Source organism: Falco punctatus, assembly GCF_963210335.1.
Source record: "Falco punctatus genome assembly, chromosome: 7".
NCBI lineage: Eukaryota > Metazoa > Chordata > Aves > Falconiformes > Falconidae > Falco > Falco punctatus.
In genome coordinates this window covers 16,273,138-16,293,585 of record NC_137587.1, presented here as the reverse complement: position 1 = coordinate 16,293,585, position 20,448 = coordinate 16,273,138, and the positions used below count along the sequence as shown (strand labels likewise).

General features: G+C 38.5%; 1 protein-coding gene across 3 annotated transcripts in view; it reads left to right on the top strand.

Annotated features, from left to right (window-relative positions):
• The first annotated feature begins 514 nt into the window (after positions 1-514).
• ZNF770 (zinc finger protein 770) overlaps positions 515-20,448 on the top strand; it is a 28,642-nt gene continuing 8,708 nt past the window's right edge. For 2 of the 3 annotated variants that reach the window (XM_080394736.1, XM_080394738.1), the window contains exon 1: positions 515-20,442. The gene's annotated coding sequence lies outside the window, so the exon portion shown is untranslated. The remainder of the gene's footprint in view (positions 20,443-20,448) is intronic. The other variant, XM_080394737.1, reaches the window with a different exon arrangement.

Genomic DNA, 20,448 nt, shown 5'->3' with positions numbered 1-20,448 from the left:
AAAATTAGAAACATGTATCCCCGAAGCCTTCTTAGTGGTTGCAACTAAGTCCAGTGAACTATATTAAAGTGAATCTGATATAAAGGAATCAAAGGTCTGGACACTCTTTAAAATTTACCATGCAATGGGCTAAGTATTTCAGTTAGAACATCAACAACTGGGAAAGCTGCTTGTCTGAGCCAGACAATGAAGACAGTTTGCCAATATGGAAACAAGCCAGAAATGCCACAGTGAGGGAGGAGAATTTATTTAGCAGATTTCTAACAACTCTGACAAACAGACAACATAATAGCCCTTTATCTTCTGTGTGGATCTATGGGCATCTGCCACTCAGTTATACCTTGGGGTTTTTTGTACTTCTCATACGTTAGGAAAAAGGAATCAGTTGAAGAAAGCATATTTAGTTGGCATTAAATGATTCGATCAGGTCAACGTGACTCATCAGGGACTTGGAGCCCTATGGTCATGTATGTAACTAGTGAAGTTATGTATGTATATATATGTAACTATGAAGAGGAAGCAGAAGGAGAAACTGCTGTGGGGATATATCCTGCTCCTGATGAGCCTGGAACTAAAATCTGCTGGGTCCCAGTCAGTGACAGGATCTCCACATTTTAAACTGAAACAGTATTTCTCATCTGCTGTCCTTTCTGCGTAAGCCACTTCTGAAAACAAGCAAACCACATCCTTTTGTTTATTCTTACCACACTGTCACCAGCTTCATCTGGTGGGCCATTGTTTCTTACACAAGAAGATATAATAAGCAGTGGATACCTACCCAGCTCCTCCACTGCTGCTCATTCTGGAATGTGTAATGATTTATACTGCAGAATACTGCACCATATAGAGATTTCAATACCACGGCCATTACTACAGTACACAAGCTTCTGTCTGCAGTGCATTAAGCAGCATATTCCAATATCCATGTATAGTCTTCAGCAACAATGTAGAGCTGGAGTGCCTTGCTTAGGTGAAATTTGTAAGGGCAATTCAGTTACTGACATGCCATTCTTTTACCTCAGACTTCTAAATAAGGATCAAAACAGAGAGATTTTTCTGGTAACTTGCTCAAAGGATCAAACAGTTCCTCTCCCAGGTACGTACCTATCAGGTGATAAGGGATGCTGTTAGGCTGCTCATACATTGAGCACATCTGCTGGTGACCATATTCTTCACTTCCTTCTGCAGTCAGCTTCTGCAGTTTCTTCAGACAATTTACAATGCATGCTTTCAATATAGGGCAGGACCGTACAGAGTATTTATGAGTGGAATGAGTTCAGTTACTATTATTTTTATCATACCAAAACCACACAGAAGTCTCTCTGTTCTTCCTAGGAGAGCTGAAAATCCAATTTACACATGATGTAGCAAAATGAAATTTAAAAAAACCAAACCCAAAACATAGAGCAGCTGGAAGAGGGTTATAGCATTACAGCTACATGGTTAGGCAGCAAAGACTAGCATGTAAATGTAAATTTAACAAAGTAAATTTATGATAATAAAATAAAATAAATCTATGTCTTTTATGTAATGGAATTTAGTAATAATAATAACAGAGATCTCTGTAATACACGAAATGAGGTTATCCTTGCTATTAGAACGTTCAATTCAGAAGAAATAAAAGTTAACAACTGATCAAATCAAATTAAAATATAGAATCCCCAGCATACCCTTTCATCATGCTTTAATGGCATGTAAAAAGCACGTACTTAGATAACCAAGTGAATCTGAGCAAATCTTTATGCACAGATGTCATGGACAAGGACTTACCTCAGCTTTTTACAATATTCTTTTGAAGAGTTGCAAATCTAAAACTAAATCCAAATGTATAATTACTTAGGGATTCTATATCCAGAGACCTGACTCAGATCATTTGTAAGAAAAAAGCCAGTCCAGCATGCAAAAAATCTTTGAACTGTACATCCCATTTAAGTGTACGTTAAGAGCTCATATATAAAGAACAATACACAGCTGAACAGTTGAATAAAGAAAGGCAGGAAAGCTAGCCTTTTCTTGAAGGAATGCAAGGTATCTGAAGGAACTAGCTTTGTGTAATTATTTGGAAGGTGGATTCAAAGCATACTACTATCATCCTAAAATATTCTTCTTTCATGGAATTAAATTTTGTGTATTCATTCTTTATTTGTCTCTAAAAGGAGAATCTACGTAAGTTACTCTCCTGTCCTAGCTTCAAAATTCTGGAGGTTGTTTCTGTCTTCATTAGGGTCTATCTGAGTTTTGCCACTAATCTCAGAAGGAACAGGACTTGATTTTAATACTACTTCAGGGACCTCCTTCAGATGCAGTCACTAATCCACTTTTATATGTAAATCACATAAAACACTGACTTATATGAAAGTGAGGGGAAGGAGACGCCTGTGATTTTGCTAGGTGGAGAATCAAGGCCTAAAGAATTGTCAGCTCTCAGAGTTAAAAAATTAAAAGAAAAACAAACCCCTTCAGAATAGCAAGAGTATCCAGTTCATTATCACTGTGCAAACTGGTACCCTTTATGGGTTTTGCTCTTTTTCTTTTCCATCCCCACTGTTCTTAATAATTCAGTACCTTCTTTCTTTAATCATATTATTAAAGGCAATGTACTGATGATTCATTTCACTTTCTTTGCTCTCTCAGTGATGTCCATTAATGAAGACTTACTTTTCAGCGCCATTGACTCACTTATCTAAATTATTTATTTGGTTGAGCAGTTCAGTGTATCCAACTTTTTTTGCTCAGTATAGCGACAACTTATAGCTCAGATTAGAGTATCATATTGATTTTCTCCTGGAAAATGTGTATGAAATGAATTGTGCTTTAATGTGCCAAAAGTAGTAAATGTGAGGCTGAAGAAGGTATGGCTAAATAGATAACAATAATTCCTTGTTCTGTAGCAATTGTTTACATTTGTTCTCCTTTCCATTTTGAATGAGTAAAAGACTTTTTAAAACCTTAATGGTGCTGAAATGCCCATAAAGAAGCCCATTCCCTGCTGGTTAGGGTACTGGTCTAAGGTATGAAAGTCAGATATACAGGTTTTTGCCTTTTGCATTCAGCATCGACTATTATTCCCTGGCCACTCTGAATCAGAAAAAAAGACATTTGAATGTCTTCCCCATCCAAGGCCTATACACTAACCATCAGCCCCAGAAGACTTCGTGTAAATCTTCAAGGAAAGGACATGTTTTCAGAAAATTTATTTCACAGAAGATTTTTGACCTGTTTCTCTTGTGTCAATGATTGCCCATTGCCTTGTTTGCCTTGACTGTAAGGAAACTGAGGTTGTTAGTGGGATATATTGGTGTGGCTCAACTTCATTTGATTCCCCTTTTTCTCTCCTATGGCCATGCAAATTCATAATGCCTCCCTCCTTCAGCTGCTTTCACAACTGATTGCACTATCTTCTCCTACTCCTATCTCCTAATAAAGATAATTTTAAAAGAAGTTAGCTGCTTTCAGTCATTCATGAAATCCAACCAACAAAAGTGTTGCAAGAAGGGTTCGCCAGAGTCAAGAAGACGCTCAATATGAGTTATGCATCTTGCTCAACTTCATTAGTTTCCAACACTACTTATATAGAACCGATACACATGCTTATTCGTAAAGCAGAAATATAATTGGTTAGTAGTCTCTAAACACGTGCGGTTCTCACACCCCTAATTATCATGACTAAAATAAGCATTCTATCCATGTAGCTAATTGTGTTGCTGTGCTTCAGCCTTGTAGTTTGTTACTCCCTATTTTCCCATACCGGTCCCCATCTTTCTTGGCCCTGCACCTGCTTTCCCAGCAGCTGCATCTTGTTACAGCCACGGCCTGTTGGCACAACATAATTACTCAGTCTCAGGATTCAAGAATAGCTCAAGGCTACCTTTCTTGTTAACTTCAGCACAGCAACTTCAGTACAATTCTGATTACAGGCCTATTCTAATACCAGGCCTGGATTGTGCAGATCTTCAGAGATTCTAAAGCCATGCTTCTGCAGCCATTCTTCTACACAAAAGTACTTGTTTCTACTTGAATATTGGGGGGAAAAAATCTAATAAAGTTCCAGATACCCAAATTTTCTTCATTGTGCTTCATGTGACATTTGGAAAGGTTATTTTCTTTGTTATGCCTAGACTCATAGATTTCTGCATAATGTTCATATCCTGTTTAAAACTCTAACCTATAGATAACTATTAGGAAACCTCTCTTTCAGTCTCAAAAAAAATAACAAAAATCTCTGTGAAATCACACTTCACATAGAGAACAGTATTTTATTCACCTAAACACAGTAGTTTGGGATAATGGGAAAACCTTTCCATTCAAAGTCCTTGATCATCTTGTGTTTAGATTCCTAGGACTATTGGTACAATTCTGGTACATTCTGTAGGATCTGTGTGAAGCAGTTATCAGAAACAAGTGTGGGAACTTGACTATGAATAAAAAGGAATAAAATTAATCAGAATTTATAAAAGAAAAATGGAAGGTGAAACTTCTGAAGAAACGTGACTGATATTTGGCAGATGGAAATGATCTTTATTAGCTGTTTAATTTGTTACGGAAATGATACAGAAAAAGCTTTGAATGCAGAAGTATTGGAAATTTCTTGACTTAAGACTTAGTACCACCATCTGTAGATATGTCTGTGGAATGTGACTCTGGAAGAACGGACAGAAGCTACTGTACATTTTCCAGGCAGCAGGAATGTTTGTTCATAGGCATTATGTGATGCTAAGTATCATGGTGTTTCAGCACTTCACAAGTAATAACAGATTTTATTTTAAAGTGTGTTTTGTTCAAGAAAAGACTTTCTCCATTTTACAGAAACAAACTGAAGCACAGAGGAAGTCTAGAATTCATATTTTTCTCTGTACTAGATTATGAAACCATTTATATGTGGAAGATGAAGGATATTTCTCATCAGACTGATAACATTTACTGCACCTTTGTAAACAATTACATATGGGAGCAATACCAACCTTTAAATGACTAGTTCATAATGAAAAGAAAACTTTAGCAAACAAACCAAGAAATGTTACCCAGATCCTTAGAGTACATCATATTAAGAAGCAGATTGGCAACACTAAGTTTTCAGTGCATCCCATTACTGTTCCTTAATTCATAATGCAGAGCAGATCCCCTCATTACTGCTGGAGTAAATTACACAATAGAAGTAGCAAATAAATTATTTTCCATTTAACCTCACAGAAAATCATGTACTTATTACCAAACTCAGTCCAGGCCATACAGCCCCATGCTTTCATAGCCTGAACTCTCCAGCATCATTCTTTACAGAAAAAAAATTGAGACAGAAAGTGTTTTAATAATGTTTGACTGATGAGTTTAAGTAGCTTTTATTAAATATTTGTTGAGCTTAAATGGCTACTGAATACTTGGGAAAAGAGTGCCATTGTTAAAATATCAATGCCATAACTTCTGAATTAGCGAAAGCTGCATAAAATTCTAGGTGCTTCTTAGAATGTATTTCCTCCCAGCCACCATTTGCACAGTACAGCAACCTCCCCTCTACACAAACCTTAACTCAAAATGAAAGACTAGACATAACACTGTTCATCTGGACTCTTAAATGTTTCAGCAGAAAAAGCTAATCAGTATGAAAAAAACAACAAAAATGGAGGTAGGAAAAAATTGCAGACATTTACCAGTACCCTGAGTGCTGCCCCATGCCCCTGCTCTGAGGGATGTGGCTTTCTGTTCTCAAGTAAACACAGACACAGTGCAGCTGCATAATCTGGGTTCAGACTGTTGAGGAAAGAGCTGTGTGAGAAAGATCTGCAGGAAGGGGGGTGGCTGTACCCTCCTTGCATGGAAGCTGCTTTCAGACCCCTGCCCTTGCCCTCAGCCCTTGTTAAGGGGCCCTGCCCATGTACCCCACTGATCCAGACCTGACCCTGAGCCACTGACTTGACTTCCCAGATTGGACTTGCACCCGTCTCACCACTACAGATTGTCTGGCAACCCTTGGACTGCTGGCTGACCTTCATTACCATCACCAGACTTGCTGTGCTCTTCTTCTTCATGTACTGCAAGGCTGGACCTTTGTTAGTGCAACCACAGCCCTGCACCTGCCTTGGGTCACCCTTGGCTTGTGGCTTACCTTCCTTTAGAGAGCATCCTGCTCTTGCTGCTACCTAACATCTTTATATGCCATAAGAAGTCCAGGCCTAACACACACACACACCCCTGCCCTCCAAAAAAAAAAATAAAAAAAATAAAAAAAAATAAAGAGAGATTGAAAAACTAGAAGACAAACAAAGACAAACACAGCAAACGATAAAAATCCTTTGCAGGTCACCTTAGGCACTGCTTTTTGGCAGAAACCAATTCAAGTATTTATAGCCAAGCTAAAACCCATTGAAAGCACAGGTCAAAATGGAAACACTGACCCCTCCCTGCTGCAGGGTTAGTGAGTGCTACCCTTGTCTAAGTACTTGTAAGCTGCTTGCAATAAAAAAACCTCTTAGTTTCAGTCGTCCAAGTGTCAGTCCTTTGTACTGGTTAATATTATCAAGGGAATCCTTGCCTGACAGAAAGTAATTTAGGATCCATTAAATATGATTACTTGGCCTTGAAAATGATGGATATTGAACAGAATTATAGGATCACTTTACAAAAGAAAGGTCTCTTTTATATCCTTTCTTGTGGGGCATTAAATAAAGTCTGAGAAAACTCCTAAGGGATTCCTGGCATTTATAGGTTACATTTATGAAAAGAAGGATTGATATTCATATTAAAAACTCTAAAAATTTAACAGGGTGATGTGGCAAGCACGTGGACAGCTGTGACATGTCTAAAAAGTGAGTGACATGTTCACCAACTGTTTTCCTTGCTTCAATTATACTAGAGATATGAAAAGTGCCTTTAATTTGAGACTAATCTTTCATGTTCTCTATTGGAACATTAACCCCAAGTGGTTTCCTAAGTTCCCCATACTTCTTACTATACCTTCATTTTTAACTGAAGTACTTATGCCAGAGGTTTTCAAGATTCTCAGGCCACTGTTTTCATCATACCCTTTGCTAGCCATATGTTGAAAGTGAGTTTGTATAGAGACTTGATATGTTTATGCTGCTTTAAACCAACTGAAATATAATCTTCAGAAGACTGTATTTTAGGTACAGGGGAAGTTTGACTTCTTCATTACTAAAGGATCTGCCCTGAAGTTCAAACATGCAATGAAAATAGGCAGACAGTTTGTTCTTCCTCACATTTCTCCCACTTGAATTTCTGACCAAAACTGAGGAATTGAAATCAGCTAACTTTTCTTTGTATTGTTTTTTCCATGAGGAAGGTGAGTTGGCTAATTTGTCCCATGGAGAAGGCTGGAAATACAGCCCCAACAACTGGAAAAAAAAGGTTTATGGTTGGCTTCCCCTTAAAATAAATCACTCTCTAGAATGCAGGGACAAAAAGGAAAAATAAAGAGAATAAAATAAAGAAAAATTAGGTCTTCTGCTTTGATCTTTCTCATCTCACTTTGTTTCCACATAACAAGCTGCCCTAGAAACCACAGTATCCTGAAACGCCCACCTTCACTCTGATATGTCTCTACAGATAAAGGTTCACTTTACAGGCAGAAATTCCAGACACTTTACTTGAATCTTCTTCATTAACCATAAGGCAGCAGTTTCATCACTAAGACTAAAACCACATTCATCATCTACTTCACAAACATAAACAAAACCACAGTATGTCTGGGCACAGCACAAGACATGGCCCACTGACAAACCTTGGCTTATATGCTTTATATTTTGAAATGGGAAAGAGCTTTAGTATATTTTAGATGTGAATTTTTCAAGCCAGTATTGTCAATGAATTCCCTGAAAACTAATTTCTGATTCCAGTATGTGCACTAAGCACACATTCAGACAATACAAGATTGTTGATGTATACTTTGAACCATTTGCATACACTGGCATCTAAATTTTATTTTTAAAATTTTAATATATCATCTCAATGACATTGTCACCTCTCTTTTTTTAGATCTGACTATATGTAGTGCACACCTGAAGCGAGTTTGACCACTTCAGAGGCAGCCTTTCTACTTCATATTATGTGTGATCATTTGTACCTGCGTAAACATGGCACAATATTTTATGGGACTACAGTGCTTTAATTTATACTGACAACAGCTGCGACATACATCTAGAACTGAGCAGATTTCAGGAAATGTCTGATTCTACAGTAAAGTAGGTTAACTCTGAGCTGATTTTTTTACTAGTAAAATAGCAACACTCAGCAGCCTTATGCCTCAGGCACACATCACATACATACACATGCATTTAAATTCTCATCGCCAAATTCAGAGCAGAAATCTGAACTGGGATTTTCCACATCCCCTAGGAATGCCTCAGCTATTTGTTTGTTCAGGAAGAGGGGCAGTCTCACTTTCCAGTTTCAATCAGAACACGTGCTTGACATGAGATAACTTCACTGAAGAAAGTTGTGTTAAAAGTGATAGATGGCTCAAAAAAACAGTTTTAGTGAATGAGCATTTCTGATAAAAAGGTGGTTTCACCAAGCAGTTCTTGACCAATTCCACTTATGTGAGCTTTACACTAATTTGGTGACTTTATAATATGTAAGGAAATGAAGAATAAATGCCCTATATTACTAATTAAATTTATACAAAAAGATTCCTGATAGTATCATTATAATTTCATAATCCCTGGCATGCAAATTAATGCAGTGCTTAACCTCTCCCTTTTTTAAAGGAATCTGTGATTTCACATCTGGGAATATTTAGCAACATATGAAGTTTCTTGTCATTTAATTTTTCTTTTCAGTAATTAACTGGAATCATCTTGGAGATAACAATACCTGAAAAGTTCTATCAGCTAAGTATAGGAGGAGATGCAGAAGAAAAAAAAAAGATAGGTGGTTGTAAAGAAAGGAGCATTAGGCAGCCTTTGATCTATGTACTAAAATCTTATTAGCTATGTTCCAATGTATGGAAATGCACATAAAACTATGTTTTTAATTATGCATAATTTCATTATTCCTTAGACAGCAATCCTAGGTAGCCAGACCAGGTCAGAAGCACATTTTTATGATTGTGACATAAACCTTGGCAAACAGGAGCTTATAATGGAAGTGCTAACACAACCTTAGCACTTCAAGTGCAAAGGGTATAATCAAATTTTAAAACAATTGTATCGCATCCATTAAGTATATTGTCACAAGCCGGCTATATGACAGGAAAGTAGATGACAACAACATGCAAGCAAAATGAATCACGATTAACTGATGTTGTTTGTCATATGTATTTGGTAAATTGTAAGAGTAAAACACATCACACAGTTTTCAGTGTTGTATTTTTTTATAAATGCTGCTGACTATGATGCTAAAGTGGTCCAGCAAGTTGTATTGCAGCATGCATTTTGTTTGCACATTCCTCCCTCAGCTCTGGAGGTGAACCTAACGAAAAGCTGCAACACAGACTAAAGAGAACATTTCATTCTGTGGGACAGCTTAGAAATGTGTCCTCTGCTTCACTTGCATGCATCAAAATAATATCCTACGGTTTTAGTTTCAGGCCTTTCTAGGGTTACATCCACATTTGAAAGCTGCCTATATTTTTCTAAGGGTTAGATGATTTGCAACACCAGCTCCCAGCCCGCTGTGCCCATACATACACATCTAAACATCTTTCCCTTGCACTGTTGTGAGTACACTGCACTTCAGTGTATTCAAAAAGGTGCTGCACACCATGGTCATACATTATACTGCTCAGCTATGTACTGCATATGTTGCAGGATTTATCACATCATGCATCATTGGATCTCTATCAGAAATCCACACAATTTCAGACCAGGAGTGAACTAAATAGTTCCTATAACTTCACTCCATCATTAGTCCTCTTTTTTATTTTTTTTTCCTCCTTTTCCCTAAACTGTGTCATTTTCAAGGTACTGGTAAGTGGCATGGAGAAGACATCGAAGACCTATTGTTCTTTAGAGTGACTAATATAGATAGGTTCCCAAACAAATATCTGAAGTTGTGCTGTGACATTAAAACAAAAATTCTGAAGATACGAATGATGATGTGGGTCGGCAAACACTGAGTGGGACTGAGAAGAATCCTATAGTCCACTCAGACAAAAACAGAGACGGTGCAGGACTGTGGTGAAGAGCAATAAAGCCATTATGAATTGGCCAGCTCTGAGATATTGCTAATTAGCAGGTAACCATGACAATGTACTCCCAGTTAATCATTCATTCATCTTGAAATTAAGACATTTGAGACTACTGAGTGAGTGCCTTTTCTCTGACTCATAAACCTGGGTAAAACATACGAGGTTCTGTTGGTTTGTGGTCATTGGGTTCCCAAAATGTACTAAGGCAAGTAAAGGGATACATGGAACCATCTGCCTTCCACACGTCATCAGTACTCAACAACAAAAAGAAAACCTCCTCTTTGGACTGGTATTTTGTTTTCTAATCTTTATGTATATTGTATATATATTGTATTGGTCTCTGCCAGGTGACTTTCAGGTGCTACAGATTGTCTTCTTATTCATCTGTTCATTGGTGGAACTTGTACAGGTGATGAAGTCTTATTATCTCTTTGAATTTATTAAGTTGTTGCTATAGAAAAGAGGATGGGTTTATAACAAATGTCTTATGTAAACTTAGAATTTATCATAGGATGGCAAAATTCTGTCATGCTTTCAGCAGACTGAAGAAAGACTCGTCAGAGTGAAGCACCTTCAGCTTTTGACTTTCTCAAAAAAGAGTTTGAATGGAAAGTTACTAAACTTAGACCACAGAGCCCAGGAAGTTGTTCATAACATTATTTGCTTTCTGAGTAAGAGATAAAGCAGAAAAATTTGCAAACTAAGGAATGCATCAGGGTTTTCAGAACACCTCTATGACACAGATTCTTCCTCTATGGGCAGAGGCAATCTCAATGTCAGTTTTGAAGCCAAACATGTTATTTATCCGTACTGTTCAACTACTAGAAAGTTTTCAGTAGTAGCACTTGGCAACCTACTCGGTACTACTAGTAAGAAAAGTTCTTCTGGCTAGCTCAAGGATGTACTTTATGTGAAGATGGGTGCTGGAACTTCGTGCCTAAACCTGGCGGCTTGCTTATGCAATCAATCTGTGCAGTGATGTCAGATGACTTTGTCCTAGAAAAGCCTCAACATCGCCACTCGGGCAAGGATAGACAGGGTTTGTGAACAGATGAAATTCAGATTGCCAAAAATGGAACATGACTACTTCCATATTGTATGAGGATCATATGGAGCTCTTAGGATTAGCTATATTCCTTTGCTTAAAGGACTTCTCTTAGGATTAGCTATATTCCTTTGCTTAAAGGACTTCAAGAATACTTAAACTCCAAATAGAAAGCTGACAACTTCAATAACATATGCTAAAAGGTAGACAGTCTGTGGAAGGGAGGGATGTGAGCCTGAAAAATCAGAATTTTCTAGCTCTCAAATGCAAAGGGCAGTAGACAGCTGTGGGCTAGCATTTAAGTGGAAAGGTGTTACACTCTCATGACAATTCTGGGTAGTCAAGGATGCACAAGTAAATGTGTAGGCTGGCATGAGTACCCATAATATATCATCATAACTGGAGGACTTGAAGGGTGTGTAAAATTTACAGATTTTCTATTTTCTTAACTATTTTTGTTACTCATGTTAAGAAGAAGGTAATTTAGAGCTGAAGTCAGCAAGGTGAAGCACTGTGAGATGGAAAATACCTTTTACATTAATATCCAACCCTACAGATCTTATGCAAGTAAAAATCTATCCTTAGAAGCCAAAAGTGTATTTTTCCCTGAGTTAATAATTTTATGTTCCCTGCAGTATGTCTTTAGCTGGCATTAAGCACATCTATTCAATTTCAACATATTACTTGAGCTATCAGAAATACTCAGGCTACTTGTAACTCTATGTGAGACTCAGTTCCAGATTTTGAGTAGCTTTAAGATGAAGATTCTTGTATCTGCAGAGAGCTCAGCTGAGTTTTAGAGGACTCTACATGTGCAGGCATCTGGTTGTGGAAAGGCTTGCAAGAGTAAGTCTAGACTGTTACTAAACTCCTGATTTTCAAATTTAAACCACTTAATTATTGGTTACCCTGGTTAAATAATTATACCACCTGTGTTCCACTACATTTACACGCAATGATGTGTCCATACTTTCTAAACTAGAAGATCAAATCTAAATGAAAACTTTTATATTACAAATCAAGATAAGTTGATTTGCCAAGATTTTCTGTGGTGTAGAAAATACTAACTGAATTGATGAACAGGAGGTTTGGGGCAAGTCAATACAGGAGAACTGGAGTTTTAAGAATAGAAAGGATTTCTTGTCTCATTTAATCCAATTTTCTGTTGTCACGTGGTCAGGTGTTTCATGTACTACTTCTACTACATTTCTGGAAAGATAAACATACAGCTTTCCTAACTGCCCCATACCAAGCCTACAAGTTTTGCTGCTATTTCATATTTTCAGTCTCCCTTCCCTTTCACCTATATTGTGATCAATATTGAAAACTGAGGCAAAATACTCAAATACATTTTGAAACATGCATAATTTATCCTCTGTTGTCCTTCATCGTCAGTGTACTGTTCCCTTAAATTTACATGGCTGAAGAGCCTTTTGCTATATATATTTTTATGACTAATAAAGTTTGGCTCTTGGCAAATCTTATTTCACCACTAGACTTGCCATCTATGAGGTTTAGCTTGCTTTGCTGACCACACTTTGATTTAATTAATTCTCCTAACTTCTTGAAGATCACTCTTTCTTTTGAAATCAAGAAACCTAAACACCAACTTTTATTAATCCTCCAGTTAATCTAAATGTAATCTATATGTGATGACTTAAAAGAAGGTTGGGTTTTATGACCAACTATTCTTTAGTGCACTTACTGCTTGCCAAAACCAAATGTAAATTAATTCTAAAATATAATCACCTATAATTGACTCAATAATCATTCAGTATTGGCTGTGACATCCAGGAATAACTGGCTCCAAATACTCTTATTGATACTTGTTTCCCTGGGAGTGGCATGGAAACCAGCCTGTCCCATCAGTAATTTTGACTACTGTGTTCCCAGCTCACTTATTTCTCCTTAACTTAGGCTGTGGTCCCACAGAACTATAAGCATGTTTAATTGCTAGTTCCTTTGGTCTTTCAAGCCTCCATCCACCCCAACTGTGATTCTTTTCTTCTCCCTTGTACTACTTCCAATGCTCTTCAAACCTTTAAGAAAACCATTCCAAAAAATTAAATGACAAATAAAAAGCTCTGCTCTGAAAAAAATATAAAAGTTACTTGCTGTCAATGCAAGAAAATTCAAGTCCTTTGTAGACTTAGATCAAGATTCTCAGTGAAACCACGGGCTTAAGAAGTTATAGCTGGACTCAGTGTCTTACTCTAAAAGTGCACTATTACTAAGCAGGTAGATGGTTATGCCTCCTTAACTACACAGGCCTCAGAAACTAACTACTTCTGAAGATAAGAACCTACACACTTCATGACTAGAAAGCAAATTGAAAAATGAAGTATTACAAGTCCCTTACATAAACCTTAAACCTGATAGCAACACCCATAGAATCACAGAACAGCTGAGGCTGGAAGGCACCTCTGGAGATCACCTGGTCCAAGCCTCTGCCCAAAGCAGTCAGCTAGAACAGGCAGCTGGCTCATGGACAGGTCCAGCCAGGTCCCGAGTATCTCCAAGGACAGAGACTCCACAACCTCTCTGGGCAATCTTTTCCGGTGTTTTACCACTGTCAAAGCAAAAATTTTTTTCTCATGGTAGGTGACACTTCTGTATTTCAGTCTGTGCCTCTTGTCCTTTCAGTGGCCACCACCCAGAGGGACCTGGCTCCAACTGCTTTAATCCTTCCCATTACGTATTTATACACATTGATAAGATCACCGCTAAGTCTTCTCCAGGCTAAACAGTCCCAGCTCTCTCAGCCTCTCATCATATAACAGATGCTTCCTAATCATCTTAGTGGCTCTTCATTGGATTCATTCCAGTATGCCCATCTCTCTTCTGTACTGGGGAGCCCAGCAGTGGACACAGTACTGAGGACATGTTTGTTTTCTCCAGCTGTGTTTTTATGTTCATTTTACTGGTTCCATGATAGGAATTAATTTCTGTTTTACATAAAGTCATTTTCAGCCCCACTCCTGCATACATGATATTGCACAGTTTAATGTTTCAGTGTTGTAAGGAATGCTTTATCACTGAAAGGCCACCTAGGCTAGCAAATGGCACCGAATGTGAAAAGTCAGAAACAAACACATATTATACACAGCATGGGCAATTTTATGTTGCATTTGAATTTTTCAATTCTAGATCATCATAACTTCCTTCTAAATTGAAACAAATGAATCTTCAGGAAGCAGGTGAAGGGAAACTTTCTATGGAGTATGTCAATCTGTACATTAATTAATACATTGATTCCATTTGAGAGTCTGCATGTACCTGTCTTCCCACTGAGATACCCACTGTGCAATCAGTGGTAATTTAAAAATCAATTGCTCTTCTGTAGTAATTAAATTTGCCCATTTAAACAGATATAATGATAGACCCTGCAACTAATTTCAAAGCAGGTTTCTTAAGGGATTCTAGAGATTAAGGACTGTGAGCCAGCAATTTGTGGGGTTTTTACTCAACAAATGAACATTAAATAAACTGTTTTGTGTATCGGTTTTAAATACACTATACCAGATATTAAATTTATCCTTAAATATACTGCTAGACACAGCAAAATATATTGCTATTCAAAGCCACAGAATTAATGGAAGTGATTGTAGTCAGGCACAACCACATCTTACAGGTACTGAGATATATCTTTTCTTACGTTTCACAGAACTGTGTTGCCTATAAAATGTCATATTCTTTAAAAATTTCTCATTTTTTATATGATGCTCTTTTTTATAAGTCCAGTTTACCTTTCTTGAAAATGTCATTAGAAGTTGCTTTTTGTTTTGAGCATATAGAGTGAATTTATGCAATACACAGTGCTTAAACAAATAAAGTATGATGCTTGCACATGTAGAATACATATTTCTGAGATTCATTAAACAACTAACTCCCCTCAAGGCTATTCACTGTTATGCACCAGAGGGCTTTAAGATGGACTGTTTAGGGAAAAAAAAAAAGGCAGAAAATAGGACAAGAGAAAAAGGCAGAAACCTAGGACTAGCATGAAATGCGTATTTACAGTTTTAAAAGTCTTTGCAATTTACTTCTGCCCTGAGGTGGCATTAATTGACACATTAGCAAGTTATATACTGTGTTATGTGCCTATTTAGCCTAGAATTCAATATAAATAACACCAGGGAAATCACTGCAACACATTACAAATACAGAACATGTTTAAAGTAGGGAACACCTTACAGAAGCAGACACATTAATAACAACATGTTGCAGTTAACCACAAACTGCCCCTGCAACTCATGTATTTGAATCACCAACTTTCTTATAATTCCTAAAAATTAAAGAGAAATAATCTTTTTTTTAATGAGGTGTGGTTTTCCATATCAATATACTATAGCATACACCCACAAAAAGATTAGTCACCCATTTTTTGTTGACATTAAAACTGAGATGCTAATACCTATTCCAAACAGAAGTAATACACATTTAGAATAGTAGGGTAAAAGAGTACATAGCTTATGTTGTTGCAGCAAGTGGGAAATAAAGTTTTCTTTCACAAAATAAGGGTATATCAAAACACACACATTCTGCACATTCTCAGAATGTAGAGAATTGTTACAGAAATTTTAAGATTAATGTGCATGGAGAATGAATAGCAGTATCTAGGTGTGGAAGCATCATAAAGAAAAAACAACTGGAGAACAGTTACAAGAATGGCCTGTATTCATAGCACCTAGATTAGTAGATTATCAAGATCCTAGGACATATTTACCTACAGTTTAGCAGGACACCCAGATAAGGAGGTAAAGGGCAGTGAGTAAACTCCAATGACTTCACAAAGTGGGACAGGATGGTGAAAATAATCAGTGAGGTTACAAAAAGACATAGCCAAAACAAATATGTGGGAAGAAGGTATAAGTGAATGACTGAAATCATTTTAGATTTAAAAGAAATCTGCTTTACAAATCCTAGGAAGGCTTGCATTGTTGCTACAATGTTGCAGTATTATTTCCTACAAACGGTGCATATTTTATTCGTTAGCACCATAAAAGCCAATCATTGATTCCATGTGTTGGCAGCATTTTCTACAAAAACCTGTTGAATGAATTCACTTGTTTTGTTATAATTGCACCAAGACTGAATTTAGTATTTCTGCATTACACTCTCTGTTAACTCCCAGGCCTATACAAGGAGATCCTCAGCTGGTATACATTGGTACGGCTTCTTTAAAATCAAGAGTTACAACAATCTACACCAGCTGTGGGTCTGCTCCATTAGTTTATTTGGCACTAGGCTTGCACACTTGCTTCAGACCAGACGTTTCATGAAGAACAGACTGCTAAGAATGGATATATTCCTTTAAAAAGGAAAAGATACATAATCAGGTGATCTGCAATTATTAAATGATTAATAAATTTTCTGAATAGCTTTATGAGACTCATGTGGCAAATATTATGCACTTTTTATAGCTGTGAAACTGACATCTAGAAGCGTTGCCTAAACTTCCCGGTTACCCAACTCTGATTTAGTTAAACAGGAATTTCAAAATTTTTGTTTGCCGAAAGTTTAGGTCAAGCTGACCCACCCTCTCAAATCCTTAATGCTCAAGAACCCACCATCTCAAGTCGTCAAAACTGATGACTGAAAGGACTTCTAATCAAGGGACTCACTCGCAGGACACAAAGAACAGACAATTATAAGAGAGGATCTGCAGCAGAAAAAGGCCGAGCTGGTTCTGCAGTTTGTGGAGGAGTGCTGAGTATTGGGGCTTGTGCGAGAACTTTGGGGGAGTTGTGGGGCAAACAATGGGGTGAAGAGTAGTGAAGAAGGGATAAGGACCATCAGATCGTCGAGTCAATCACCTGGAGGCATAACTGCCCAGGCATAAAAGGACATTAATGGAAGTCCCGAGAAGGCTCACACATATGTAAATAACCCAGAGAAATGTGATGAATGTCTATAGCTATGTAACGTAAAATGGGACTCACGAAGTAGTTCAGCATGCACATCAGGTGGAGCGATCCACTGTGCATCCTGTGCCGCAATAAATAATGCCTGCTTCTTAATGCCACGTGATGTTAAGGAGTTTTATTCCCGACTTTGGTAACAAAAGGCTACCACTTGCCTGTGGTCACATAGTGTTTCCAAGCCTTCAGCTATATGCTGCTCCAATCCCCATTTTAACTGTAAGACTTGGCAGTCTTTCAATGAGGTTAATAAAAGATTGCATGCCATTGAAGTAATGATCGACACTATTTAAGCTGTTTTCTGGAGCTTTTAAGCTTAGCTGCAAATAAATCTTGTTCTGCAGTGTTAAAATTTGGCTTATGTGTTGCAGACTAGGTCAGATATTATTTAGTATCGCTGGTGATGAGACTGATTTGATTTCCAATAGTGCTAAACTAAGAAGCAGTAATTGTTCTACAGACAGTTGTTCCTAGATATTAAAAAATACATCTCAAGGGCAGTTCTGTAGTGATACCGGGGCCTGCAAAATTATCTTATGCTTAGGCCTGTAAAAGCTACCAACTTCTCTTTCATTAATGTACACAAAATTAATGAGTAAGCATTTATTTTTTTTTAATATATCAATAGGATATCTGTCTTTATTCATCATCAGTGAGGGAGAGGTGATTGGGCGTATCTTCTAGCCAAACTAAGAATTATGACTGTCAAATTCTATGTTTTGTTATTGTTTAATCAGTTGGCATCACATTGCAATGACTTGTGTTAAATAAGCTATGCGTCAGTGAAAGAGGACTGATTCTCAGGTTAATTCATTCTTGAAAAAAAAGAAAGGTGTAAATTACTACTCTGATTCTGCCTGTGTCTGTTTCATTACAAGTAGGAAGAGTTCTACTCTATGAGTGGGGAGCATAGGATCAGGCAAGTGACAGCTGGGTACCTACATGCTTCATTGGGGCTGTTTAAAGCAGTCTGCTAGCAATCCAAAGGTAATTTAAAAGCTCAAAACCAAGCAAAATATCCCAGCAATCTGGATGAAAACTTCTCTGCATTAGTGTCGACACAAGACAAAATGTGGCCAGATCTTTTCTGAACTACTTTGTGAGTAGCAAGGATGTGGATCATGCCTTTGTTGGAAGAGAAAGCTGAAATGTCACCCTGCAAGCTAACAGAGTTCCTCATTGCCACCTGTTCTCAGCTTTCTTACAGCCTGATTTCCAGCAAGCTTATCCAGTTTTGAAAGAGCCATGCTGTCAGGAGTTTTTTCAGCATACATGATTGCCTCTTGAATTTCCAGTAGGGCTCCACTCACAGAGCAGAGAGACAATATAAATTACTGTGGCCATCTCTTCTCCTGGATGTTGGAGAAATGCAGTGGAGACATACTGGCTGTTCTGTGCCAAGACTGCTGCCTCCTAGGATGGTTTCTAGGGTGTATCTCCCTATTACATCAAGGGGTCCAGCCTTCCACTGATTTAAATCTTTGGTTTGTTGTCTGTTCTGTTCTGCCCTCTTCCATTCCTCCTGCTAGGAGTCAGATTCTAACGTCACCCATCACACAGAGGCGTAATCTTAAAAAAAGGAACAGCTGAAAGAAAAGTATGAATGAGCTGGCACTCCTGATTTTTTTTCTGAGAAATAAATGTTGCACATGAAAATACTTACTTTTGTTTAATTCCAGTCTGCATGAACAAAAGAAAGAAAATAAGCAAAGCTCTTAGGAAAATGCATCTATATTTAAAAAAAATAAACCTTTAATGGAGTGTTATCTAATAGAATGACTTATTTTGTCTTCAGTCTTGCAAATTCACTCACAAAGGCTGTCTAATGAATTATGTGATTTTTAAGAAGGTGCAATTTTGTAGGTTTTGTTGCTTTTTTTAAGAGGAAAGATAAAAAACACCTTCTACTGGCTTTCTGTAATTCCTGGGCTAGGGCAGATTTCTTAAAAGAAAACATTTTTTTTAAAAAAGCAAAAAGCTACAGGTTGTTTTTTTTATGGGGAAATTTTGATATAGAGTTTAAGATTTGACTAATGAAGTACTTACTGGGCTGAGTCAAAACTCAGGTGACTGTCCCAGTAGGACTACAACCTAACCAGCCTCATCTGTTCTATTAACTGACTTTTATGGTGGATCTCTTACCTTTGCTCAGCCATATGCATGTTCTTTTATGAGGCAGAATCACAGAATCATAGAGTGGTTTGGGTTAAAAGACCTTTAAAGATCATTTAGTCCACCGCCCTGCTGTGGGCAGGGATGTCTTCTGCTAGACCAGGTTGCTCAGAGCCCCATCCAGCCCGGCCTTGAGCACTTCCAGGGATGGGGCATCCACAGCTTCTCTGGGCAACCTGTGCCAGTGCCTCACCACCCTCGTAGTAAAATATTTCTTCCTTGTATCTGATCTAAATCTATCCTCTTTCAGTTTAAAACTGTTGCCCTTTGTCCTGTCATTATATGGGCCTTGGCAAGAAGTCATAAGCCCCCCTTTAAGCACTGAAAGGCCACAACGTGGTCTCCCCAAAGACTTCTCTTCTCCAGGCTGAACAAACCCAACTCGCTCAGCCTTTCCTCATAGGAGAGGTGCTCCAGCCCCTTGACCATCTTCATGGCCTCCTCTGGAGCCGCTTTAACAGGGCCGTATCTTTCTTGTGCCAGGGACTCCAGAACTGGATGCAGGACTCAACTGTAAACGCTTTTCTGTCTTTTCAGGGATGTTTTCAGCCCTTTGCCTACTGGGCCTCTAAGGTAACCTCAGCCAAGCCGAGCTCACCAAGGGGGCTCCAGCTGCCTCCAGCCCATGAGCTCTGCACAGTTTTGATCCTGCTTTCCTGCGGAGGTGGCAAAACTCTGTGAAACTGTTACTTTCACGTGCATGTTATTGAAGGTCTTTGTAGACTTTCCAGGGAAATTCCCCTGTCCTCCTCCCTCCCTGGCACCGCTTCCCAGCCTTTTAGGTCGCTGGACTGGGCCTTGCGGCACATGTATTGTGTCACAGAGTGACCCCCCAGCATGCTTTAGATGCAGCCACTGGGAATCAGTTATTTGCTTTTAGGATGAAGTAGGAAATGTGTCTTATTGGTAGGGAATAACGTGCCACCAGCGCCTAATAATTCACCACCAGCGCCAGGGACATCTCCCCTCCGGCCAGGACTACAGGCGTGGGCGCCCGGCCCGCCCTGGCCGGCAGAAGGCGGGGCCGGATGGCGCGGGGGAACGGAAAGCTCCAGCCCGGGTTTCCCGGCGTCCCGGCATCTCGGTGCCATCCGGGGGGAAGCGTTTAGGCGGCAGCAACCCCGGGAGGGATGAGGAAGGTGGAGGTGCGGTGGCAGGTTCTTCAGGTCGCT